The sequence below is a fragment of the Nuphar pumila genome, chromosome 15 (assembly GCF_984573655.1).
Source record: "Nuphar pumila chromosome 15, dmNupPumi1.hap1.1, whole genome shotgun sequence".
Lineage (NCBI taxonomy): Eukaryota > Viridiplantae > Streptophyta > Magnoliopsida > Nymphaeales > Nymphaeaceae > Nuphar > Nuphar pumila.
Genome location: NC_143263.1, coordinates 54,485,328 through 54,512,746, shown reverse-complemented (window position 1 = coordinate 54,512,746; position 27,419 = coordinate 54,485,328).

Below are 27,419 nucleotides of genomic sequence, written 5' to 3'. Positions count from 1 at the left end.
TAAAATCAGGGTTTTTTGAAGGAAAACTTGGTAAAATTGAGATTTTGAAATTCAAATTGAATCAAATGATGATGAAATGCAGTAAGAGACATGATGACATGCTGCTAAACATATTAGGACTGTAAAATCAGAATTTGGTATTTTGCAATTTATCAAAAATAGCGATTTTCGCTTGTTTTTCGCTTGGATCTGGGTCCTGCGGAACCCTGTTTTGGTATTATGGATGATCCGAACCTCAAATGGATTCCAAATTGCACCAAATTCGGTATGAAGCATCTACTTACTTTGATAAACAACCTAGAATGCTAAAACTCATGAAATGATATGATTTAAATGCCAAAATTCAAAGAAAGTCCTAAAATGATGGATTTTGCCTGTGGATCCGAACCAAATGCAATGCCTAATATGATAATGCAAGATTTACACCATAGAAACTTCTGATATTTTGCAGACTGCTAAAAGACCCGAAATGGAACAATTTTGGTTTTTACAGCCTCGGGATTTGAGCCATGGTGAGTTCAATAACAGGGATTTAGTTCTGACATAGGTAAAAATCACACTAATATGATGAAAAATGCTAAAGAAATACAAAACGGCCATGGAAATTTATGAAATTAATCAGAGTTATGCACACCTACATGAACAACTTTCATGTTTATGACTTCGGCATTTGATCAACGGAAACACAGATAAAAATATAACTATTTCTGCCTAAACTAACAGAACAGACAAATGTAGCAAAACAGGGGGCTGACAAGAAAAATCCGAAGCAGGGCTCAACACTGTTCTAAAAATTACAGGCTTTTAGATTCAAACATAGGACACCACGGAAACCACTTTCACTTTTTACAAATTTGGATTTGGAGGAACACACAAAGAGAAATCATAGCCCTAAGTCGATCCAAGATCTCAGAGGCTCAAATTAGGCTCTGACACGTGTCCTGAACTCTCGGATTTTTGTCAGACATAAAAAAAAATCAGAAAAATATGAAAAAATCATATTAAAAACTATACATTCTCCCGAGTTCAGAACATCTTTCGGATCGAAAATCGGATCTCCCATGAGGTATATCTCGATTTTTCAAGTCGGCAAATGATTTTCAAAACGTATCCCGGGTAATAAAACCCGACTTGCCATTTTGAATGTTTACCGCAGTAAACAAATTCAAATGGCTTCGCATTTTTGGCAAAATTTTAGGGACACCTAAGGGAGCATTCCGTGATTTTTTTGGGATTTTTAATAAAAAACAAATGCATGAAATGACGTATGGACTGACTGACAAAAACAGAGGCCTACTGAAAATAAGCAGAATTGAAATAAAGGCTAAATTAATCCTAATTAATTCATGAAATATGCTAAATGAATGAAATAAAATGCAAATTAAACCTAGCTAACTATATGAATGTTAAAAATCATCAAGGAAGCATAACAAAACATTTTTATATATGTCATTTTATGAGAATAGCTCAATCCATCCCTCGGATGAGCTCTTTCTTCAAACGACTCCCGATTCGAATTATAGAATCGCATCAAGGGGAAAAGAAGTGCACCTTGCTTCGTTACGCAGCGTAGGAGCTCTTGAAAGGGGCAGCTATCACGAGCTTTCTTCGTTCTTTGCTCCGGGCTTCGGATGGTCCACCAAAATCGAGCTCTGTTGGAATCGGATTGACCACAGCACGAGCTCTACTCCACCTTCTTCAATGCGCCAAAGGGGGCACGATTTCCACAGTTCAAAATATGATTCTAGGAAGGCTAGGTCGGATTTTCCAAGTTCACCAGAGCTAAAAAAAATGATCTCTATGCTGGACATGGAGCCTTGTTTTTATAGATTTTCTGAAAAAAATTTGAATTTCAAACAGGCTGGATCTGAGCCCTCCATGTGGCGCCATCTCAGGGGGTGTCATCTGAGGGGTTTAAAATTCAAATTTGTCTTCTGCAGGGAGCCCTCAGGTGGCGCCACCTCAAAAGGCTATTTTGATTTTTTTGAGAAAATAAAAATGGAAATTTTTGTGGGTGAGACATCTCAGCAGGGGGAATTTGGAAATTTTCAAAAGTTTGCTTGATTCTCTCTGCAGGGAACTCCCAGAAGGTGCCACCTCAGAGGGTGCTCTCTTGGAATTTGAAATTCAAACTCACCTTTTGTAGGGAGTCCTCAGGTGGCGCCACCTCATGGTGGGCTACCTTTATTAAAATTAAAATAAAAATGAAAAATGGAGCCAAGTGGAGTCCTGGAATGGTGCCACCTCAAAAGGTGTTTGACACATGTCAGAAGGACAGAGCAGTGGGCTCAGAAGGCGCCACCTCAGAGGAATTTGAATTTTGCTTTTTCTGGTGAAAGGAGATCTGGACATGTGGCAGTCCAGGATGGTTCCAAGTGTCAGCCTGCTGGAGGAGGTTCTTCAGATGGCGCCACCTCAGGGGGGAGTTTGAAATTCAAATGGAGGTTGGCCCTGGAGGAATGGAGGGTGGACATGTGGCGCCACCTCAGGGTGGCTCCTACAATGCCATGTGGCAAGAGGGAAGAAAAGGAGGGAAAGGGACATGTGGCGCCATCTCAGACCATCTGGAAAAATCAGAGCTCAGGATTTTTGCCACCTAGTGCCTTGTTTGAATTTTGAATGGTTTGCTTTTTCTGAAGAAGGCCAGGAGTGACATGTGTCTCCTACTTTTCTGAAAGAGGTAGGGAGAAGACATGTGTCCTCTACTTTTTCTGAAAGAAGCAGAGAATGACACGTGGCAGAGGGGAGAGAAGGTGGGCCAAGCCATGTGGCGCCATCTCAGACAGGATGAAAAAGGTAGGAGTTCTTGATTTTCGCCACCTATGGGGGTTTTTGAATATTTGAATTCTAGCTTTTCTGAAGAAAGCAGGAAATGACACATGGCACTTGCCTTTTTCTGAGGAAATGAGGACTTGCCACGTGTCCTCCGCAGGAAACACTCCAGATGGCGCCACCTCAGAGGAGACAAGCCTACCTTTTTTGTAGGAATTCAGAAGTGACACATGTCTCCTACTTTTCTAAAAAAAAGTAGGAAGAAGACATGTGTCAGGCTACTTTTCTAGAAGGAGGGAGAGGTTGACACGTGTCCTCTGCAGGAGACACACTTCAAGTGGCGCCACCTCAGAGGAGACAAGCTCCACTTTTTCTAGACAAGACAACCTATGACACTTGGCATCTCCTGGTAGTCTTTGAAATGACACATGGCGCAGGATGGATACTGACACATGGCAGACATGTGGCGGCTTCTTAAGGTAGCCCCACACTGACACTTGGCAGAAGAGGGAGGGTGACATGTGGCACCGACTCTAGGTGAACCCTATGCTGACACATGGCATGTAAATGGGAGGAGAGAGAAAAGACAAGTGGCACCAATCCAGGGGACAAGGCTCCTATATTTTTGGGTTTTTCAAAATTCAAATTTTCAAAAGGAAAGCTTGTGTGACACCACCTCAGTGTGGGTCCCACATTGCTTCTTTATTGAAATAAGGATAAAACCACAACTTCTTTTTGGAATTTTCATAAAATCTGGACTAATGGGCAAAACAGGAATTTTGGAAAGAGTTGGCCCTTGTAGGGTGATTTTGTAAAAGAAAGATATTTGAAATTGTCAAAAAGGGCAAAATCTGAGGTGAAGTGACTCAAATCCATATTGAAAACTATCCAGATGGTTTTCCTGAGGAAATATTTTGAAATTCAGAGTCCTGGGGGTAAAATGGGAAAAATTGATAATTTTGAAGACCCAGGGTTTTGAAATCAATTTTGAAAAGAGTTGAAATTCTAATCTGGATTGAAAATTTTGAAATCAAGAGTTCTGGACCTCGAAATGACATGCTGTGCAGTGCAGTGATTTGAAATGCTCATGCAATGATATGCAATGTCATGTCTTATGAAATGCAATCTTGAATCAAGACTTGGAGATGTCTGTCTCCTGTCAGGAATAAAATTTTGAACATCTGAGCTAAAAATAGAGAAATTTTGAGAGTTGCAGATGAAAATTAGACTTTCGCAAGGTCCGGCTCAGAAAATGACCATTTTGCCCTCCAGCGATTTCAGAGGCTGGATGTTGATGCTTGGTGGAAATGTTGGGGAGGTGAGTGAAAATTTGGGGTGTTTACAGATCCTACCTGCAGAATTTTGTAAATATTGTTACAATTCCAGATTTATGAAATTTTAGGTGTTTTAACTGCAAGGTTTTTATATATATCATATTTTTCCAAACATATACATATAGGCATGTTGATATGTATGTCATTTTTATCCTTTCCATTATAAATATCTTGCTATATGAGCCTTTCTACCATTAACATCCACATGATATATGTGGCTTTCCTTCTCTTTTCAATACTAACCAAGTTGTTTTACAGGAAGTATGTGGATAAAGTTATCATTTGAAGTTGTAAAATTCATTTCACATGTTGTAATAGCTAGATTTGAATGAGAATTTACATTTCTTGCTTTAGGTAGAATGAATGAGCATCATAGAATACCATGAATTGTTTATTCCATGCATTTTTTCCTTTATTTCTCAAAATCCCCACAATGGTGAAACACGAATGGCACGTACACCATTTCGTAAGAGGTAAGTTAATTCTAAGTTGACGATTTACATCAACGGCCATAGTCGGGGTGTGAACAAAACTTAGAATTCTTATCTTTTACGAAATAACATAAAGAGAGGAAGTGCTACTGAAATTCCTGAAGGAGCTAGGAATGGCTCAGAAAGAACGTAGCAGAAGTGCTACCCAGTTATGGAACGCCTTCTACGATGTAGAAAGGTTCGTCTGCTACCCAGTTATGGAACGCCTTCTACGATGTAGAAAGGTTCGTCGCACCACTGCCAGTAGAGCAGAGACGGTGTTGACAGAATGGTTGGCAGAAGAGCTGCCAAAACTAGTTAAGTGGCACAATGATGTCCTTTGTTGGAACGATGTCAGAATGACTCGTCTCCCTAGCACCTGCAAGGGCACCATACTTGTAAGAGTCGTTGCGCCAAAGTAGTGGTAGCACCTTGACGAGGTCCTGAGCTCGTTGCATAAAAATACGCCGAGTAGCCAATCCGTAGAGATCGAGTCATGTGCATGCTCATTGAGAATTATCAGACAACCAGACTCGTAAGGGCCGCTGAGCCGGAGTGTGTTGTTTCCATCGAAAGAGGTGAAGTGCTCGTCAAGGCCGAAGTGCCGAGAGCAGAGTTAAGCATGCATATGAATAAAACCTTTGTTCCACGGTGAAAACCGTGTGGTTGATTGGGGTCGGGTACATACTTTTCAAAGGCTGCCCTATAGGCATGCAATGTTCGTCAAGTAATTGTAAGACCGGCAGGCCCCTTTCAGAATTTCTCACCGAGGAAGACGGTGATGGCGCAGCCTTGAGTGACATATATTTCACCCGAACCTGATAGAGTTCATTGATGGCCTTCGTCACTCAGAGGTATGGAGGTCGTGGTTATCCTTAAATATCTAAGGATTGAACCCAACTACTCCAGTAGCAGAATGCATTCGGATACCTAGTAAGGATCTCTTCTGGTATGTTGTACCGTCCTACTAGGGGGATGGGGTCAATAGACCTCTGGGGTATCTAAAACACATAGAATAATCAACCCCCAGATCGTCGCGTTGTCGCCCAGATATGAGTCCCCTAAGCCCAGGGGGAGGTGCAATTATCGAAACAAAGCATTAGCTTAAGTACAACGCTACTTTGAATGTATGAGTGGATGACGTTGTTGAGTCAGTCCTGCATAACCTTTGTGAAGGTGTCATGGTCGGTATACTACTGTACCGATTGGGAAAGAACCCCATTGATATCCGTACGACTAAGTGAAGCTCGGAGAGCTGTCCTTAGATTCGTAGGATACGGATGTGCCAAGCATAAAGGCTTGAGCTAGACATCCATTCGTGACTCTGAGGAAGTCAAGGCTAAGTCGTAGAGACTTAAGCGGTTATTCTAACTCACAGCCCTGAAGAGGCTTATGCGAAGTCATGAAGACTTGCGTGGATGTTCAACTCATAGCCCTGATGAGGCTTTTGTGATATACGCTAAGTCATGGAGGCTTGAGCGTCGTATTACGAACTGCGACCCTGAGTGGTCTATGAATTTACTTGAGTTGAATAGATAGGTGTATGCCTACTTACCAGACCATCAGTGGTTCTGACCCCGTTTAATGGGGATTTCAGGTGTTGAACCTGCGTGGCGATATGCAAAGCAAGGCGGCATCGAGTTCCAGGGTTTCTCTAGACAGAGTTGTACTGCTTCCTTTTTATTGAACCTTCACTGCTTTTCTAAGCAGTAGTGTTGTAATAAACATGTGCTTTCGATAAAATGGAACACTTTGGTGGTCAATGAGTTGCTTGGCCACATACCTGCAACGTGCTCGGAGTTTTCTAAAACCGACGACTCATTATCGTCTTATTCCACTGGTAAAAGCTTTTCTAAGTTCCAGTGCAAAGAAAAAAAAAAAAGAGATTCATGAAAATTTTAACTTAGCTTTGTTTTGGAAATCCGGGGCGTTACACTAAGTATACAAAAGAACTTCTCAAGAGATTTGGGATGGACTCATCGAAATCAAGAAGGAATCCTATGAGTACAACTACTTCTCTTGATAAAGATGAAAATGGTAAAAGTGTAGATACTAAACCTCTTAAAAATGAAGATTTTATGAGAATTAGGAGAGAACTAAGTATTTTTTCATTTTTGGATTTATAAAAATGCTGATTTTTGAACAAAATCTCAAAATCGCACTATATTAGTCGACCGATAAAGTTTTAGTCGACTGGTGTTTTATATTTTGGAATGTATCGCACCATATTAGTCGACCGATATATTTCTAGTCGACTGATGATATTTTTAGAATAAGAAGCATGTTTTAGTCGACCGATAAAGTTTTAGTTGACTAAATTTTAAAAAAAAAAAAAAAAAAAAATTAAGTGAAGGGACCCGACACCCCTTGGATTTGTTTTAAAACCCGTTTTTTTTTTTTTAAAAAAAAGAGGCATCGTTTCACTTCGTACCTTTTCATTTTTTTTCTTAAAAACGAAACCCTTAAACCCCTCTTTCTCTCTTGCCTCTCTCTCTTCCGAAAAACCCTCAGAGTGTCGTTCGACTCCATCATCACCGGGATTTTCTTACCGTAACAGGGAGACGCCGGAATCTTCTGGCCGTGATCTTGAAACGCCAGAATCCTCTTGCAGTGACTGGCGCATCTTCAAAACACGCCGGAACTCTCTTGCCGTGTTTTAAAATAGAGATACGAGTTAAAAGTCTATTTTGCTTATGCTATTTTTGCCCTTACTCTTTTTGATTCTGACAAAAGGGGGAGAAAAAGATAAAGATAGCATTACTTTGAAATTGCAGGGAGATCTTGAGAAAAAGATGATAGCAATTACATTACAGGAGATCTTGCATGAGAAATGCAAAATTAAGAGAAAAAGAAAGCTTTGAATGAATGTATTTCTAAATGCATGAAGAAATGATGAATGGAAATGCAAACCAATCAATATGTGATATATGTGCTATAAATGTGCTAACTTTTAATGTTTTGCAGCATATTGATAGGGGGAGTAAAATCTCAATCTATGCATCTAAATGCTTCATCTTTGATTAAGTTGTCATCATCAAAAAGGGGGAGATTGTTACAACAATGAAGCCATACATGATACTTCAAGTACAAGGTTTTGATGATGAGCAAGTAGAATCAACTGCATTTCAGCTAAGGCTATGAAGAAATTGAAGAATTCAGTGAAGAATCCTTGAAGACTAGTGTGCAAATGTTTAATTCATTAAAGGTCTTAGATTCTTATAAGAGCCTTACTTAGAGTGCATATTTAGGTTGCATTTCACCTTAAAAGTCTTTAGAAAAACTTTTCTAAAAGAAACTCTTTTGAAAATCTTTTTAGAAAACTCTTTTCTTAAATTTTCATGTTTATTAGTCGACCAATCGACTTATCAGTCGACTAATCCTTTCGCGCCATATTTTCTAAAAAGTCATTCTTGTCAAATTAGTCGACCGAAGATTTTATCAGTCGACTGGACAGAATGTCTGTTTTCTGGAAAATTAGCAGCAGTCGACTAATAGTTTTATCAGTCGACTGAACAGAATATGTGTTTTCTGAAAATTTAGCAGCAATCGACTAATGCTTTTTATCAGTCGACCGAACAGAATGTTTGTTTTTCAGAAGATTTTAGCAGCAGTCGACTAAAAGGTTTTTCAGTCTACTGATGATATTATCAGTCGACTAACTTTTCTTAAGTCGACTAAGTTTCAAAAGTTCAGATTTTCAAACGGCTCGATTAACAGATTAGTCGACCGACGATAACGGTCAGTCTACTAATAACTAACTATTAGTCGACTAACTGATGTTTCAATCGACTAATTTTGTCGTTTTCCTGATACTTCAAAAAAGGCGTGTCTTTTCATTTTTCAAACGTTTTGATCGTTCAAAATGGACAGTTTTGACACCCTTTCATACTCTCAACGTATGGAATCTTTTAACTATAAATATGAGTGCATTCTACACTAAAAAACAATGAAAATTCAATAGAATCATATTGAATTACTTCTTGCTTTTCACTCCTATTCATTCAAGTAATTGTTTTCTCACTCACGTGATATTTTCACTTCAGTTTTTCACTCAAATCACTTTGAGAGATAGTGAATTCGTGAGTAGAGTGTTTCAACAACCTCAAAAGCCAATTGCATCTCATTTGCATTCAAAAGGAAGGCTCATAGGTTGTATTGTAAGTTGTTATTTCTTTTGTGTAAAAAGAAGGACTCCTTGGTGTAAAGGAGTTGTTTGCTTTCAGTAGGATTGTTACTGAAAGTGGGACCGATTATGGTCTGTGTGATCTTGTAGTTTACAAGGTTGATAGTGGAAAATCTCAAGCGGGTTTTGCTTGGGGACTGGATGTAGGTCGGGTTTGACCGAACCAGGATAAAATCTTGTGTTCTTTGTGTGTTTGCTTTGAGATTTGCAAAATCATTCAATATTCCGCAGAAAGTTTTAAAAGCACTATTCACCCCCCCCTCTAGTGCTCATTGCCTCGATCCTAGTGCACTTTCATTTGGTATCAGAGCACAGGTTTGCTATTACTTTGATTTGACCATCAAATAGCATGGCAACTACAACATCTCAGCACAAAGAAGGAAGCTCCTCTGTTCGTCCTCCTCTCTTCGACGGAACAAACTATGGATACTGGAAAGTAAGAATGACAATATTCCTGCAATCCATGGATCTCGATATTTGGAGAGTTGTTTCAGAAAAGTACCAAACTCCACCAACTGATTTCAGCCGATGGACCGATGATGAAAAGAAGACTGCTTCACTTAATGCCAAGGCAATGAATGCCTTATATTGTGCCGTTGACAAGGTAGAGTTCAATCGCATCTCTCAATGCTCTACAGCTAATGAAATCTGTCATACTCTTCTCGTAACACACGAAGGTACGTCAAAGGTAAATGAATCTAAAATTGCTTCTTTAGTTCATAAATTTGAATTGTTCAAAATGAAGCAAAATGAATCTATATCGGACATGGTAACTAGAATGACCGATATAACTAACACTTTGAAATCCCTTGGAAAAGAATATTCACAAGTGGATTTAGTCAGAAAGATTCTAAGGTGTTTAACTCCTGAATAGGAGAGAAAAACCACTGCTATTGAAGAAGCAAATGATCTCAATACTCTCACTCTTGAAGACTTAGTTGGTAACCTAATGGCATATGAGGTCCAACTTCAAGACAGACAAGAAGAAGAGCCTAAAAAGAAATCTCTTGCTTTTAAGGCTGCTTCTGACTCAGAAAATTCTGAAGAAGATGAAGATGAAGATATTGCCCTCATCACAAGGCAATTCAGAAGATTCATCAAAAAGGGAAGATTTCAAAGAAAGGCAAAGAAAGCAGATTCTTCCATTCCCAATGAAGTAAAGTGCTTTAACTGCAAAAAGGCAAGACATATCAAGAAAGATTGTCCTCTTCTCAAATTCAAGCCCAAGGACCAATTCAAGAAGAAAAAGGCATTTCAAGCCTGTTGGAATGATAGTGACTCCTCTTCCGATGAAGAATCAAATGAAGAAGTCGCCAACATGTGTTTTGTAGCACAAGAAGAATTGGTAAGTCAATTTGACTATGATGAGTTATTTGAAGCATTTAATGATTTATATGCTAAATTTAAGAGTCTTAGTTCTAAAAATAAAGAGTTAAAAACTGAAAATTTAACTCTTGACTCTCAAAATAAAGTGTTACTTCAAGAAATAGAAGATCTCAAGAAGGAAAATTCTTGCCAGGCAATTGAGATAAAAGAAATTGGAGTTAGAACCAATCTCTTACAAAAGGAAATATCTAGTCTTAAAGAAAAGTCAAATGATCTTCTTTCTATAGTGACCAAATTCACAAATGGTCAAGAGAATCTAGAAAAACTTCTTGGTTCTCAAAGATGCTCGGTTAATAAAACCGGATTGGGATATAGCTTCTTTGATACTCAAAATAGACCAAACTATGTGGTGAAAAATCAAAGACATTATTCTCAACCTTTTGTTCATAAAACTAAACTTTCTAGTTCTAATAGAAATGCATCTAGAAATGATTATTCTAGAAATGTTTATTCTAAATCCTTTTATAGAAAGAATATTTATTATCAAAGGAAACCAAAATCCAAATGGATATGGGTTCCTAAGACTAACTCTCATGGACCCAAAAATAGAAAGGGGTCAAATGCTCTGTTTTCTGATTTTCTTGTAGGTACACAACATAAGGAGCAAATGGATATTGGACAGTGGCTGTTCCAAACATATGACTGGAAGGCCGGAGTTATTTTCCACCCTCCAAAATAAGGATGGAGGAACCGTCACCTTTGGTGACAATAACAAGGGAAAAGTGATAGGTATTGGTAATATTGGTAATCCAAAATTTCCCTTGATAGAAAATGTTCTTTTAGTGGATGGTTTAAAGAATAATTTAATATCTATTAGTCAATTATGTGATAAAAGGTTTTCATGTTTCTTTTGAAAATGATTTATGCTTAATTTCTGATTTTCAATCTAAAAAGATCATTTTTAAAGGTAAAAGAAGAAACAGTGTGTATGAACTATATCTAGATGAATTACCCTCTTTTAATGAAAAATGTCTTATTGTTTCAAATGAAATTCAATGGTTATGACATAAGAGACTTGGACATGTTAACTTTAAAATTATTTCAAAATTATCCAAGAATGATCTTGTAAGAGGCCTACCTAGAATACCATATAAAAAGGATCACTTATGTGATGCTTGTCAAAGGGGTAAACAAATCAAGAGTTCTTTTAAAGCAAAAGATATAGTTTCAACAAAACGTCCTCTTGAACTTTTACATTTAGATCTATTTGGACCATCTAGAATTCAAAGTTTGAATGGTAGCAAGTATGCTTTTGTTATATTAGATGATTATTCTCGGTTTACATGAGTGATTTTTCTAAAAAGCAAAAATGATGCTTTTTCAGAATTTTCTAAACTTTGTAGAAGAATTACAAATGAAAAATCTACATCTATTATTAAAATTCGTAGTGATCATGGTGGTGAATTTGAAAATGAATCTTTTCTAAAGTTTTGTGATTTACATGGTATCTCTCACAACTTTGCTTTTCCTAGAGCGGCTCCACAAAATGGAGTTGTTGAAAGAAAGAATAGAACTTTGCAAGAATGTGCTAAAACCTTGCTTCAAGATAAAAATTTACCAAAATATTTTTGGGCTGAAGCAATTAATACAACATGTTATGTCTTAAATCGTGTTCTTATTCGACCAATTTTACATAAAACATGTTTTGAATTGTATTATGATCGTATACCAAAGATTTCATATTTCAAAATTTTTGGTAGTAAATGTTTCTTATTAAATACCAAAGATAATCTTGATAAGTTTGATTCAAAATCAGATGAATCAATATTTCTTGGATATTCTTCTAGAAGTAAAGATATCGTATTTTCAATAAAAAAACATCTTGTATTGAAGAATCTCTACATGTTGCATTTGATGAGAATTGTCAGCAGGTTATTCCTCTAAGCGAAGAAGAAGAAGCAATACTTCAAGAAGAACCCTTGATAGAGAGTACTTCTCAAGAAAATATTCCTCTTCAACCGGTTTGGAAAGAAGTTCCTAATCATCCACATGAACAAGTTATTGGTGAAATAAAGAATGGTGTTCAAACTAGAAGGCAGTTAGAAAAATATATTGCAAATGTTGCTTTCATATCTAAATTAGAACCAAAGAATATCAATGAGGCATGTGATGATGAATTTTGGCTTTTAGCCATGTCTGAAGAACTTAACCAATTTACTAGGAATGATGTTTGGGATCTAGTTGATAGACCAAAGGATCATCCAGTAATTGGAACAAGATGGGTCTTCCGAAATAAGCTGGATGAAAATGGTGAAGTCATTCGTAACAAAGCAAGGCTAGTGGCACAAGGCTATAATCAAGAAGAAGGCATAGATTTTGATGAAACCTATGCACCAGTGGCTCGATTAAAGTCAATTCGTATGATGCTTGCTTTTGCTAGTTACATGAACTTCAAGTTATATCAAATTGATGTTAAGAGTGCATTCTTAAATGGACACATCAATGAAGAAGTTTATGTAGAGCAACCTTCAGGCTTTGAAAATGAGAAATATTCAGAAAAGGTCTACAAATTGAAAAGAGCTCTGTATGGACTCAAACAAGCACCAAGAGCGTGGTATGAAAGACTACGAAATTTTCTAGAACAATCTGGTTTTTCCATTTGTCGGGTAGACTCCACTTTATTTATTAAACATTATAATTCAGCTATTCTTATTGTGCAAATTTATGTTGATGACATAATATTTGGTTCTACTAATGATTCTCTTTGTAAAGAATTTGCTAAGGCTATGCAGGAAGAGTTTGAAATGAGCTTGATGGGCAAATTAAACTACTTCCTTGGACTTCAAATAAAGCAAACTGAAGAAAGAATCTTCATCAATCAGGCTAAGTATACAAAAGAACTTCTCAAGAGATTTGGGATGGACTCATCGAAATCAAGAAGGAATCCTATGAGTACAACTACTTCTCTTGATAAAGATGAAAATGGTAAAAGTGTAGATACTAAACCTCTTAAAAATGAAGATTTTATGAGAATTAGGAGAGAACTAGGTATTTGCTCGTTTTTGGATTTATAAAAATGTTGATTTTTGAACAAAATCTCAAAATCGCACTATATTAGTCGATCGATAAAATTTTAGTCGACTGGTGTTTTATATTTTGGAATGTATCGCACCATATTAGTCGACCGATATATTTCTAATCGACTGATGATATTTTTAGAATAAGAAGCATGTTTTAGTCGACCGATAAAGTTTTAGTCGACTAAATTTTTTTTTTTAAAAAAAAATAATAATTTAAGTGAAGGGACCCGACACCCCTTGGATTTGTTTTAAAACCCGTTTTTTTTTTTAAAAAAAAAAGAGGCATCGTTTCACTTCGTACCTTTTCGTTTTTTTTCTTAAAAACGAAACCCTTAAACCCCTCTTTCTCTCTTGCCTCTCTCTCTTCCAAAAAACCCTCGGAGTGCCGTTCGACTCCATCATCACCAAGATTTTCTTACCGTAACAGGGAGACGCCGGAATCTTTTGGTCGTGATCTTGAAACGCCGGAATCCTCTTGCAGTGACTGGCGCATCTTCAAAACACGCCGGAACTCTCTTGCCGTGTTTTAAAATAGAGATACGAGTTAAAAGTCTATTTTGCTTATGCTATTTTTGCCCTTACTCTTTTTTATTCTGACAAAAGGGGGAGAAAAAGATAAAGATAGCATTACTTTGAAATTGCAGGGAGATCTTTAGAAAAAGATGATAGCAATTACATTACAGGAGATCTTGCATGAGAAATGCAAAATTAAGAGAAAAAGAAAGCTTTGAATGAATGTATTTCCAAATGCATGAAGAAATGATGAATGAAAATGCAAACCAATCAATATGTGATATATGTGCTTTAAATGTGCTAACTTTTAATGTTTTGCAGCATATTGATAGGGGGAGTAAAATCTCCATCTATGCATCTAAATGCTTCATCTTTGATTAAGTTTGTCATCATGAAAAAGGGGGAGATTGTTACAATAATGAAGCCATACATGATACTTCAAGTACAAGGTTTTGATGATGAGCAAGTAGAATCAACTGCATTTCAGCTAAGGCTATGAAGAAATTGAAGAATTCGGTGAAGAATCCTTGAAGACTAGTGTGCAAATGTTTAATTCATTAAAAGTCTTAGATTCTTGTAAGAGCCTTACTTAGAGTGCATATTTAGGTTGCATTTCACCTTAAAAGTCTTAAGAAAAACTTTTCTAAAAGAAACTCTTTTGAAAATCTTTTTAGAAAACTCTTTTCTTAAATTTTCATGTTTATTAGTCGACCAATCGACTAATCCTTTTGCGCCATATTTTCTAAAAAGTCATTCTTGTCAAATTAGTCGACCGAAGATTTTATCAGTCGACTGGACAGAATGTCTGTTTTTTGGAAAATTAGCAGAAGTCGACTAATGGTTTTATCAATCGACTGAACAGAACATGTGTTTTCTGAAAATTTAGCAGCAGTCGACTAATGCTTTTTATCACTCGACCGAACAGAATGTTTGTTTTTCAGAAGATTTTAGCAGCAGTCGACTAAAAGGTTTTTCAGTCTACTGATGATATTATCAGTCGACTAACTTTTCTTAAGTCGACTAAGTTTCAAAAGTTCAGATTTTCAAATGGCTCGATTAACAGATCAGTCAACCGACGATAACGGTCAGTCTACTAATAACTAACTATTAGTCGACTAACTGATGTTTCAGTCGACTAATTTTGTCGTTTTCCTGAAACTTTAAAAAAGGCGTGTCTTTTCATTTTTCAAACGTTTTGATCGTTCAAAATGGACAGTTTTGACACCCTTTCATACTCTCAACGTATGGAATCTTTTAACTATAAATATGAGTGCATTCTACACTTAAAAACAATGAAAATTCAATAGAATCATATTGAATTACTTCTTGCTTTTCACTCCTATTCATTCAAGTATTTGTTTTCTCACTCACGTGACATTTTCACTTCAGTTTTTCACTCAAATCACTTTGAGAGATAGTGAATTCGTGAGTAGAGTGTTTTAACAACCTCAAAAGCCAATTGCATCTCATTTGCATTCAAAAGGAAGGCTCATAGGTTGTATTGTAAGTTGTTATTTCTTTTGTGTAAAAAGAAGGACTCCTTGGTGTAAAGGAGTTGTTTGCTTTCAATAGGATTGTTACTGAAAGTGTGACCGGTTATGGTCTGTGTGATCTTGTAGTTTACAAGGTTGATAGTGGAAAATCTCAAGCGAGTTTTGCTTGGGGACTGGATGTAGGTTGGGTTTGACCGAACTAGGATAAAATCTTGTGTTCTTTGTGTGTTTGCTTTGAGATTTGCAAAATCATTTAATATTCCGCAGAAAGTTTTAAAAGCACTATTCACCCCCCCTCTAGTGCTCGTTGCCTTGATCCTAGTGCACTTTCAACCTTGATGGGACATTTTTTAGAAAACGCCTCATGAGATGAAGCTCAAGGAGGATGTTATTCTGGATGGATATACAAAGCATGAATTCCTCGATGAGAAGAACCATGATGGGATTGGAGGAAAACACACCTCGTCGAAACGAGAGTCAGGTTTAACCCAAACCTGAAAAAGGAAGATACCTCGAGGTACGAGGTTCAGGCTTAACCCTTAACCTGAAAGGGGCGACCATACGGAATCCTCGAGTGAAGGTCTACCATGATGGGACTTTCGGAGTTTGGACGAACAAATCCGAAGGGGTTTGCGAAAGGAGGAAGGAAATGGGGTTCCCTAAAGCTTTGAAAAAAAGGGATGAACTTGGACGTCTCATTGTTGAGACTAAATCAGCTTTTGAATTTAATGACCTCTCGCAGGGAGTACAGGTTTTGACCCTTAACCTGAGTGGGAACAACCATACGGATTTCTCGAAACCGTGATGGGACAGGAGAGATACTTCAACTGAATGGGGTAACTCTTCTGGAAGATGTGAACAACGCTAGGTTGCACCAAAAATGGATATTGAATATTTATTTCATTCTTGGAATATCTAGAAAATTTTGCCAATAAGATAAATTTATAGTTGACTTCAATGCTTGAAAATGTGCGTATGTTTGCAAAAGATATTCCCTCTTTTACCTAGAGTATTTCCTCCAACGAGGTTAACTGCTCGGTTTTAAGAGTCAAATTCAAAATTTTAGCGCTGATGATTTTCTTCAAGGAGGCTATCCATTTTCTTGATATAAGAAGAGAAAAAAAATATTCTCAATTTCATAGAAGCAAGTAGTGAAAAGACATTGATAAAAGAATTTTGCATGAGAAAATAAGACTTCTGGCAATTTCGGCAGTTTGATATCTGAGTGTTTTCTCATGATGATCTTTTTGCACTCCTTTTGAGTCATTGAACTTTTTTGGGCTTTTTACATCATCCTTCATTTGGATGTGCCTGACTTTTCTCTCTTTTTCAGGGAAGGGTACGTCGCAAACTCCTTCATCTTGGAGATGCTCCGATCCTTCTTTTTCTCAGGGATTATATATGATATTGGCTCAAAGGTCTTTAGATGATAGCTGAAATCAAATATCATTTAGGGTTTGTCGGTAGGTCCATCACATCCGCCTTCATCTCGACGGTGATCCGAACTTTCCCTGGAAGGATCCGTCACAAACTTCGTCATCTTGGAGATGTTTCAAATCTTCTTTGGCCCCGGGGGTCTACTCGCTTAATTCGCCTTCATCTTGACGACAATTGAGAGATCCCTTTTGCCGATATTTGATTGCAGCTTTAAACTGGATAAGGTGATATGGATTAAGTGGATTCTTTTATGGCTCAGGATATTTCCATTGTCTAATTGCCAGGAAATCGTCTTTAAAGATGCGTCAAAGCTATGATCAATATCAATTCGTTTCTGGCTTTTCAATGTCATTGAATATTTCTTTCACGAATCATACCGAGGATATTTCTCTCATCCTTTTGGTTGATCAATAGGAAAAGTTTTAAATTTTACCTCTTTTTCACAAAAGTTTCAACTTTTATGAAGAAAATACTAGAGGTAATCTGAGGTAATTCTTTTGTGCAGTAAGATTTATTTGGAATCAACAAATATTTTTAGCAGATTGGCAAGGTTTTCATGACTTCTATGTGAAATATTTACTCAATATAGATTTTGATGCGACCTTTAGTTGTAATTTATGATTTTGAACATTCTTACCAGTAAAACTGGGACTTTTCATTTAACGACCAGCGAAGGAGCTGGAACCTTTTATTTAATGACCAGTAAAAACTGGGACCTTTCATTTAACGACCAGCGAAGTAGCTGGGACATTTCATTTACCGACCAACGAAGTAGATAGGACATTTCATTTAACGACCAGCAAAGTAGCTGGGACATTTCATTTAACGACCAGCGAAGTAGCTAGGACATTTCATTTAACGACCAGCGAAGTAGCTGGGACATTTCATTTAACGACCAGCGAAGTAGCTGGGACATTTCATTTAACGACCAGCGAAGTAGCTAGGACATTTCATTTAACGACCAGCGAAGTAGCTGGGACATTTCATTTAACGACCAGCGAAGTAGCTGGGACATTTCATTTAATCATTTAACGACCAGCGAAGTAGCTGGGACATTTCATTTAATCATTTAACGACCAACGAAATAATTGGACATTTCATTTAACGACCAGTGAAGTAGCTGGGACATTTCATTTAACGACCAGCGAAGTAGCTGGGACATTTCATTTAATCATTTAACGACCAGCGAAGTAGCTGGGACATTTCATTTAATCATTTAACGACCAGCGAAGTAGCTGGGACATTTCATTTAATCATTTAACGACCAGCGAAGTAGCTGGGACTTTTCATTTAATGACCTGATTTAAGTTCGAAACTTTTGAAGGCAACCAGTACGAGGACTGAGTTTTGTGACTGAACTTGATCTTTAGATTTTGAAAATTTAGCAAAATAGCTAGCGCAAACACTAGGTTTTCCATCTGAGAGTCGGGAAGGAGATCGGCCTATTTAAGATATTTAGAGATCGAAGCAAGAAGAATGGCCAGGGTTTCAGGGTTATCCCTTATCTTGAAGGGAAAATAGAATAGACATTTTGAAGAGAATTTAGAAAAAGAATATTTCAGGTTTATCCCTTAACCTGAAGGGGAAATGGAATAGACATTTGATGGAAATTTAGGAAAAGAATGATTCAGGTTTATCCCTTAACCTGAAGGGGAAAAAGAATATACATTTGATGAGAATTTAGGAAAATGGTTCAGGTTTTTATCCCTTAACCTGAAAGGGAAAGAGGACTTTGTGAAGAGATAACTTGATACTTGAATTTATGACAAGATTTAGAATTTATGATCTATGATTTAGGTGGACCAGGTATACGGTCCAATTTTCAGGATTTAACCCCTTTATTTTTTAAGGGAGAAAATAGAAGGAATAAAATTTTTGAGAAGACAGAAGGATATAGAATTTTGATGAAAAATTGATAGAAAATGAAGAGAATTTGAGGAAATTGATTTATTTTGTAAAAGAATTCTCACAGGTAGCATGGTTGCCCCTATGAGTGATCTCAGGATTATCCCTTATCCTGCATGGGAAAAAGAATTTAAGGAATAGAAATTGGTATAAATTTAGAAAATCAATGAAGGTTGACGAAACTTGTATTTACAAAAGAATCCCCATAGGTAGCGTTATTGCTCCTACGAGGGGCCTCAGGATTATCCCTTATCCTAAATGGGAAAAAAAGAATAGAATTTAAGAAAATTTATTGAAAAAAAATTGATATAAATCTAGAAAATTAATAAAGATTGGCAAAACTCGAATTTACAAAAGAATCCTCATAGGTAGCGTTATTGCTCCTACGAGGGGTCTCAGGATTTTCCCTTATATTGAATGGGAACACCTCGGACAACGAGGGTCAGGTTTATCCCTTAACTTGAGCGGAAAATAAAAATAAAGGAAATACCTCATGGGAAAGAGGCATCAGGTTTATCCCTTAACCTGAAAGGGTACACCTCGGAAAACGAGGGTCAGGTTTATCCCTTGACCTAAGCGGGAAATAAAAATAAAGGAAATACCTTATGGGAAAGAGGCATCAGGTTTATCCCTTAACCTGAAAGGGTACACCTCGAACAACGAGGGTCAGGTTTATCCCTTAACCTGAGAGGGAAAAAGAATAAAGGAAATACCTCATGGGAAAGAGGCATCAGGTTTATCCCTTAACCTGAAAGGGTACACAAAGAATATTTAGAAAATACCTCATGGAAAAGAGGCATCAGGTTTATCCGTTAACCTGAAAGGGTAAAAGAATTGATAAAATTTAATGGAATTTGAGGAAATATTTGATAAAACTTGATAAAAGCTTTGATAAAATTGATATAAACTTGATAAAAACACAAATAAAATGAATGAAACTGATATAAATATCAAATTTACCTGAAATTTTATAAGATTTAAGAGAAAAAGGAGTTTTTCTGATCCTGCCTGCATATGGGATCCTGAAAGAAAAATGTTTATTTAAAAGATAGGTGAAAAATCATTTTTGAAAAGAAAATCCACTGCAAGAAGAATGAACAGCGCGAGATCTGATCCTTTAAAAAGGGAATCATCATGAGAGATCATCATGAGGTTTGATTTTGAGGATAAAGGTTTTAAAAACAAATCTTACGAGAGAAAACAAACACGAGGTGATGATTTGAAGACAAATGGTTTTCAAAACCTAATTTGGAGAAGGAAAATCAACATGTTAGTTTATTTAAAAGGGATTTAGATCAAAATTTCTGAATCTTTTGAAGACTTTTAGAAGAAATTTTATGATTTTGAAAATCCTCATAGGCAATATCATTTCTCTCATGATGGAGAAAAAAACAATTTTTGAAAATAGATGACAAGGATTTAAAAATTTTGAAAAACAGCAGGCAGGATCAAAAAGATTTTGAAGAAATCAGAAAGAAAAGGCAATACACCTAGGGTTTTTTAAAAGAGGAAATTTTGAATAATATATACCCAGGGTTTTTGGAAAATATAAGGAAGATATATACATATATAATATCATTCAATCACAGACATACAAGCAAGGATGCACAAATAGCACTCCCTAAAGCTGACTCTATATGCAATATTTGAAATGGCAAATAGGATCTTAATCCTAACTCTAAGATTTATATCATATGTTTCCAATCAAGGTACGCCGATATACTCAAGCCGAAGCTCGAAGTACGTGGCATATAAAGATATCTCTTCGGTTCTAAGGTAAAGGCTTCCCAACATCCTTGAGCACCTACCGATATACCTCGGACTATGACCCTTAGGTACGTGATAGGGGGGCGCGAACCCAAATAAGTGGTCCAGTTGTGAGGCTCTCTCCCGAACTATGGTTCAGTGAGACAGCCCAGCAACGTGAAGACCGGGACAATGTAGGTAGGGATGTTTTCAAAATATGATCAACATGCAATAAAATCAGAAGGCTCTAATGCAAGTCCTAAAGAGATAGATTTAAATGAAAAGAAGCATATACTTGCATACATTGTCTGCATTCAATCCCTAAAATTTGAGGAGAGTTGTATTTAAAACCTAAGTCTAATGTGAACATGGAATAATCTCCTCAATATGGTCCTACCAAACCATACTTAGATCCTATATGCAAAGATGTCAGCTTAGGACAGCGTCTAGGCTCCTAAGGTTTGCATGGAAATGTAGCTGACATATGTTAGAATAAAGACTTAGATTATATAAAAGCAAAGCAAAGGCACAAATTCGACCGGACGAAGACGACGTCCCAGCACGGTCGCCAAAACTGTGATGATCGCAAAATTTTTCCTCACTTGTGATTTCTCTCTCTTCCTTCTCTTTTCCTTTTCCAGCCTCTATTTTCCTCCTTTTTGAAGAGAGAAAAATAAAAGAAAGAAAAGAGAGAGAGAAGAGAGAAGAGGAACTCTTTTGCGGGTTTTCACTTGACTTATATTTGAAAATATTTAGAAAATTACTCGCCTCCGTTTTGAAATATATTGCGGGAAAATGGAGAGACGGGATTCGCTCGTCGGTACAAGGTTCGACCGTTCCTGGCGCCTTTACCCGGGGTAATCGAACCAAGGATCAAATCTATGCCTTTTTGCTTTGCCTAAATATAATCTAAGAATTTATCCTAACTCTAAATACACAAAGAATCATACTTGTGCAATGCAAGGATGTATGCTCTTTTGAAAATTGATTTAGAAATTTCCAAGTATTCTGAGATGAACTTGGTAAAGGAGTGAAGAAATGATTTAATCTAACTTAGAACTTGAGATAGATCAGAGGAATTCTAAGTCTTTGAAGTAAATTAGAGTTGGAAGAATAAATCTTGACTTTGAGAAAGAATGATTTGAACCTTTGAAATAAAAGGAAATGAAGTTTCAAAGTCGGAAATGGACTTTGGATTTAATCATGGATTTAGGAGAAGAAGATAAAATTTGGAAGTGATCTTGAATTTGAATTTTAGAATGGATCTGAGAAAATCAAATGGTATTTAAAATAGAAATGGATTTAGGGAGTTCAAATGAAATCTGGAAATGGACTTGGATTTGAAATCTAGATTTTGAAATGGAGTTGGATCTTTAAAGTGGATTTAAGATCTGGGATCTGAGGTCCGATGTAAAATTGGGTTCTGGATCCTAAGATGGATTTTGGATTGGATTCTTGACCCTAAAATGGATTTGGATTTGAAGTCTGAGATCCAAGGTGGAATTGGATTCTAGATCTTAAAGGAAATTTTGGATCTGAAGTCTAAGATCCAATGTAGACTTAGACTCTAGATCCTAAGATGAATTTGGATCTGAAGTCTGAGATCCAAGGTGAAATTGGATTCTGGACCCTAAAGAGGAATTGGATCTGAAGTCTGAGATCCAATACGAGATTGGAGTCTGGATCCTAAAGAGGAATTGGATCTGAAGTCTGAGATCCAATATGAGTGTTGAATCCTGGATCCTAAAATGGATTTAGAGTTTAAATTCAAAAGATGAATCAAGAACTTCCGAGTTCAAATTGAACTTGAAAAATAAAATTTAGAATTTGAATATACAAATGAATTTCAAAGTCAAATTAGACCTTGAATTTTTGAATTTGGAATTTAGAAGATGAATCAAGAGTCTCAAAGTTAAAATTGAACTTTGAGTTTGATTAGAGTTTTTTGGATATAAATGAATTTGGAATTTCAAAGTCAAATTGAACTTTGAAATCTGATTTAAATTTGAATATAAAATGAATTTGAAATCTCAAATTTAGATTGAGCTTTGAGATTTTGAAAATGAAATAGAAAATTGAAAGAATGAATTGGATTTGATTGAAGATAGATTTGAGGAAAATATTTACATCACTTGGAGTTTTTGAAAAAGGAGTTTCAAAAATATGATGCAGTTCTATCCTAAATGATGAATGAATTTAAAGAATTTGAAATTAGATTTGAAAAGCTATTTCATTCTTTAAATGAATTAAAATAAGATTGAAGATATAATACATCCTTGACTATGGTCATTGGATGTATTATATAATAATATATATTTAGATTCAAGTGAAGAATAAAATACATTTTAGTGCTTTTATAGAGTTTAAAATGAAATTAACTCTCAATATACCTTGACTATGGCCATTGGTATATATTTTGAGTTAATTCTAAGTTAAACTCTAATAAAAGAAGGAAATATTTGAAAATATGATGATTTTTGAAGAGGATCCAGCGTGGATCCAATGTTATTTTATAAAAGATAAAAATCCAAAGTCTTGTTTACATCCCGACTATGGTCGTTGATGTAAATCATCAACTTAGGACTAGTTTACCTTTTATGAAATAGTGCACGTGCCATTTGTGAGAATTTTGAGAAATAAAGGAAAATTGCATGAAGAACAAGTAATTCATGATATCTACAATGCTCATTCATTCTAGCTAAAACTGGAAATATAAATTTTCATTAAGCTCTAACTATTACAACATATAAAATCGAACTCACAACTCCAAGTAATGATATTTTCCATATATTCCTTGCAAAACAATTGATTAGTATGAAAAGAGAGAGATTGCACATATTATATGGATACAAATAGTAAAAGAATATTCATATATCAAGGTATATAAGATCTAAGAGTTTGGAAAAATGATAATGATATATATCTATGTTCATATATACATGCATATATATACATATATGTATAGCTTATATATGCATCTATATATATATATATATATATATATATATATATATATATATATATATATATATGAATGTACATATGTATATAGGTGGAATGATGAATGTGAAGGGTGATACTAATGAGAGAGAGAAAAATTCCTATGGATATATACCGTTGAGGCATCACTTTTACACCCTAATTGATTCAAGAATCAATGTATATGTCTTTAAAAGGCAGATGGAATAAATAGGATACATATCACTGATGTCAATATGCTCCAAATATTGGATCAACATGGTGTAAAACTTTAATCCGCGGGATCCCATCCTAACACGAGTTAATGATCATGTGACAAGGCTCAGCAACCACAGTTTCATGATTTAAACCAGCTTTACCAAGAGAGAGATCTCTTATGAAACAAAAGAATCAACCTTTTAATCCCCTATCCAGACAAATTTCTAAGTCAAGATGCCGATTTCAATTCTTATGAATGAGCTGTTTGGACTCAGATTCCTCAAGTATTTATCCTTTACGCCAGCTAAAGCATGGCAGCCTCCATGATTTCTCTATCAGAATAGCACACCATACATACAGGATGTTACCAAATGTAGGTAACAGGCCTAAGACTTGACAGTGTGAATGAGGTTTAACAGCAAGTGTGGGGGGGGGGGGGTACGGTGGGTGATATGGTATGTGTATTTTATGAATGTACAGGTGCTGTTTGTAGTATATAGGGATGGATGTAGTGGATTTGTAGATGGTGGAGGGTTTAAGGTATGTGAAATGAAAAGTATAGCTAGTGAATGGGTTTAAAGGTGAAAAAGGAAAGAAACAAAAAATGACTTGTGATGAAGAAAACTCCAATGGTGAGACTATCTCGGCATATGATATGACATCAAATCCCAGTCATTTAACTCAAAAACCAAGATAAGATACGAAGAACATTTTCTTGATATAGATGTCATCTGGATATGAAAAATTAGAAACAGAGGTATTAACTACTTCAGTTTCAAACACACAGTGCACTAATATAGGGACTTCTGTTATTTCTGATGATCAGATGTAGAAATCGAATTTTTTGTGTGAATTATCCCACAGGGAAAGCATCACTGAGCCACCAGTTGTTACTTGGGACGAGAAGATTAAAGATGTGAGACTTGCCGCTAATTTAGGTTTTCAATGTTCTCAAGGATGAGAGTTAAGTCACAGCAGCTGCCACAACAAGTTTTTCTGCATTACATTCAGAAGAAAACCTGTTTATCCCTAGAAATGTAGTTCAACATGTGGCCTGAATTGATTAGCCATGACCTTGCCTAAACCTGATAAAGCAAGTGTCAAGAAAACTATTTTACTGTTTGAGCCACGCAAGAGAAGATTGTAACAAGTAGGATTGCTAATATTCCAGCTTTTCAATCGTGATTGAGATTGAAGACAAGGTCTATCTGTCGCTGGGGGCTTGGCAAGATCAAACACCAATGCTTTTGCATGGGGAAACCTTGGCTGATATCCTTGAAATTGATTTCCACCTTTGGGGAGGTTGCAGCTGGGCTATCTCGTAAACGCAGATGATGAAACAGGGAGAGCATGTTACAGTTTACTACATTAGATGCTAATGACAGAGTTGTATCAGATGGCAAGATTGCAGACCTAAAGAAATTAACAGAACAATGGATGATATATCAATCTTACAAAACAGAAAGAAGGATACAAGAAATAAGATGGTCTTTGTACCTTATCGACTGGATTGTTGATAACTGAATCTTATGACCCACAAAAGGATTAACACTTTGCTTCAAAGGGGCGAATGAGAATCTGATTCACCGAACATGGGTCTACTTTAGCTGCGTCAAGGCAAAACATGTTATAGCAGATATACAGATAAAAAAAAAATCAGAGACTATAATGAAAACCCATTTTCGATGTCTGCTCCTCCTTCAATGGATGTAAGAGAGTACAATACCCATATCTGGTATCATCATTCAGAAAATATACGATGCTTGTATGATGGTCATTCCAACCTGCAAATAACACCTTTCGGACCATCCATGATGTAGCCTGTCCATTCGTAACATATAGGACAGCTGATGAATTACCATCCTACAATGACCATTCATAATGTCCCAAACATTCCATAAGGAAATCCCTCCCAACGATCAGTGTAATTAAACAATAATGTCATGAATGAGCTAACTCGAGCACCAATAACTGGAAATTCTGGGTTAGATCGCTAGCTCCATCAGTGAAAAGTTAACATCGCCTGCTATCAGTATTTCTAAGAGCAACAATAAGCTGTCAAGCTAATGCCATCTCATTAAAATTTATACGTCAATCATCAGAAACGAGATTAAAACTATGAGAGCCACGGATTTTCACTTTGGATGGCGAACACTGTTCAAATCGACATAACCATGGGTAAAATGTAAGACCGATAATGAATCACTGCAGAGCAACCCCGATCTGATGCTAGATCAGATTAGGTGTTACTGCGGGTACCCACCTTAAATACAGGATGAGGATGAAGGGTCGGTGGACTGAATTGAATGCCATGAGTAAATTAAAACTGAATATAAAAGACAAACTATGAAATGAAAAAAAACAAAAAAAAAAATTCAACAATGTAGCAGATGATTTACTGTAATAAAACCCATCATCATAGACAAAATGTAGTAAACAGGAATGAATGGATGGTAAATTGAGATTCAGATAGCCTATCAAAGGCCATTAAATCTGGAAAGCATGGACTGATAAACATATCCTAGAGAATTCCGAAATAAATTGTAGAGAGAGGAAGCATAGGAGCATGAACATTCCAGAAATGTCGCCCAAGCGTGGCTTGGCGTTGCAGTGAGCAAATCCACATCACGATGGGGCTTTTATGGGTCGATGAACCCAAAACAACAAAAAAAAAAAAGGGGAATCGCAGGAATGAACAAAGAACATACGATGGTAAGTCAGAAGAAGTACCAGAACTAAGGATTTATATTTACTTTTGCACAGGGGGGGAGGATTGGCACTGCTATAAGGAGGCCAACACAACCCTAATGGTGCGTTGATGGGGTTCAAAACGAAGATGAAAGAAACTGATAGAAAGCTAAAAAGGGAAAAGGAAAGGAGATATTTACCGAAGTGTTGTAGAGAATATTGATCTTCTTCGCCCGATCAGAGGGAAGAGGCTGGGACTTCTTCAGTCGTCCTTCGTTTTTGCAGAGTTTGGCCAGAGGATCGAGAGGGCTCTCTTCAATAGAGAGGGAAAGCACCAGAAGAAACGAAAGACGGATGTAGCAGAGGAGCTCGTGAAGAATACAAAGGGAAGGTGGCGAAGGGATGAAAGGGAGAGGTGAAGGATCGTGAAGGAGAAGAAGGTGGAGGAGTCGATAATGGATTCGTGAAAGGGGGGAGGTAGAAGACGGATCCGGAGAAAGGTTTTCGTTGGCCGATTTTAAAGGGGAAGAGAGAAGTCTCGGTTGGGGGATGAAGGGTGAAGACGGGGGTTGTTGGTGATGAGGGGTTGGAAATGGAGGGTTCGGCCATGGAGGAGAGAGAGAGGCGGCTGAGGTGAAGCAAGGAAGATGGCGAGAGTTAGGGTTTTTCAAAACCCTAACTCGACTCTTAAAATGAAAATACGGTTTTTCCACGGAAGGGCCTCTTCAAAAAGTTTTCTCTAAAACGGGTTTCTAAAAACCATTTTGCAATTTTCTTCATTTATTTTTGAATTTTTTTGTTCTTTTCTGAGTATTTTTATTTTTTTTGTATATTTTTGGAATGAAGATCTGAGAAAACAAAAACCCTAATTTTTTTGTATTTTTCTAAAAGGAATATTTACAAAAGTATTTTCTTGAAAATTTCAGACCATTTCGAGGAAATTTCTTCAGAAAAAGGGGTTTGGACCCAAGTATTGAGGAAATGTTCGAGTTTTTTTTTTTTTTGACACTCGAATCGAGAAATACAACGTGATGGATCCAAACGGATGTCGGATGGACTGTCCGAGCTATTTAAAAACCATTTTTGTTATTTTCTGTAATTTTAATTTAAAATTTGGACGATGAGACTCGGATTTGGATCTAGACAATGGATCCAGTTCCGAAATCAATTTAAACATATAAAATGAAATTAATTTCAGTAAAATTTGAGAAATGAACTGGAATTTAGATTTAAAAATGACCCATTTGCTCAAAAAATGAATTTAGGGGCAAAAAGGGGATATTGAAAGATTTTAA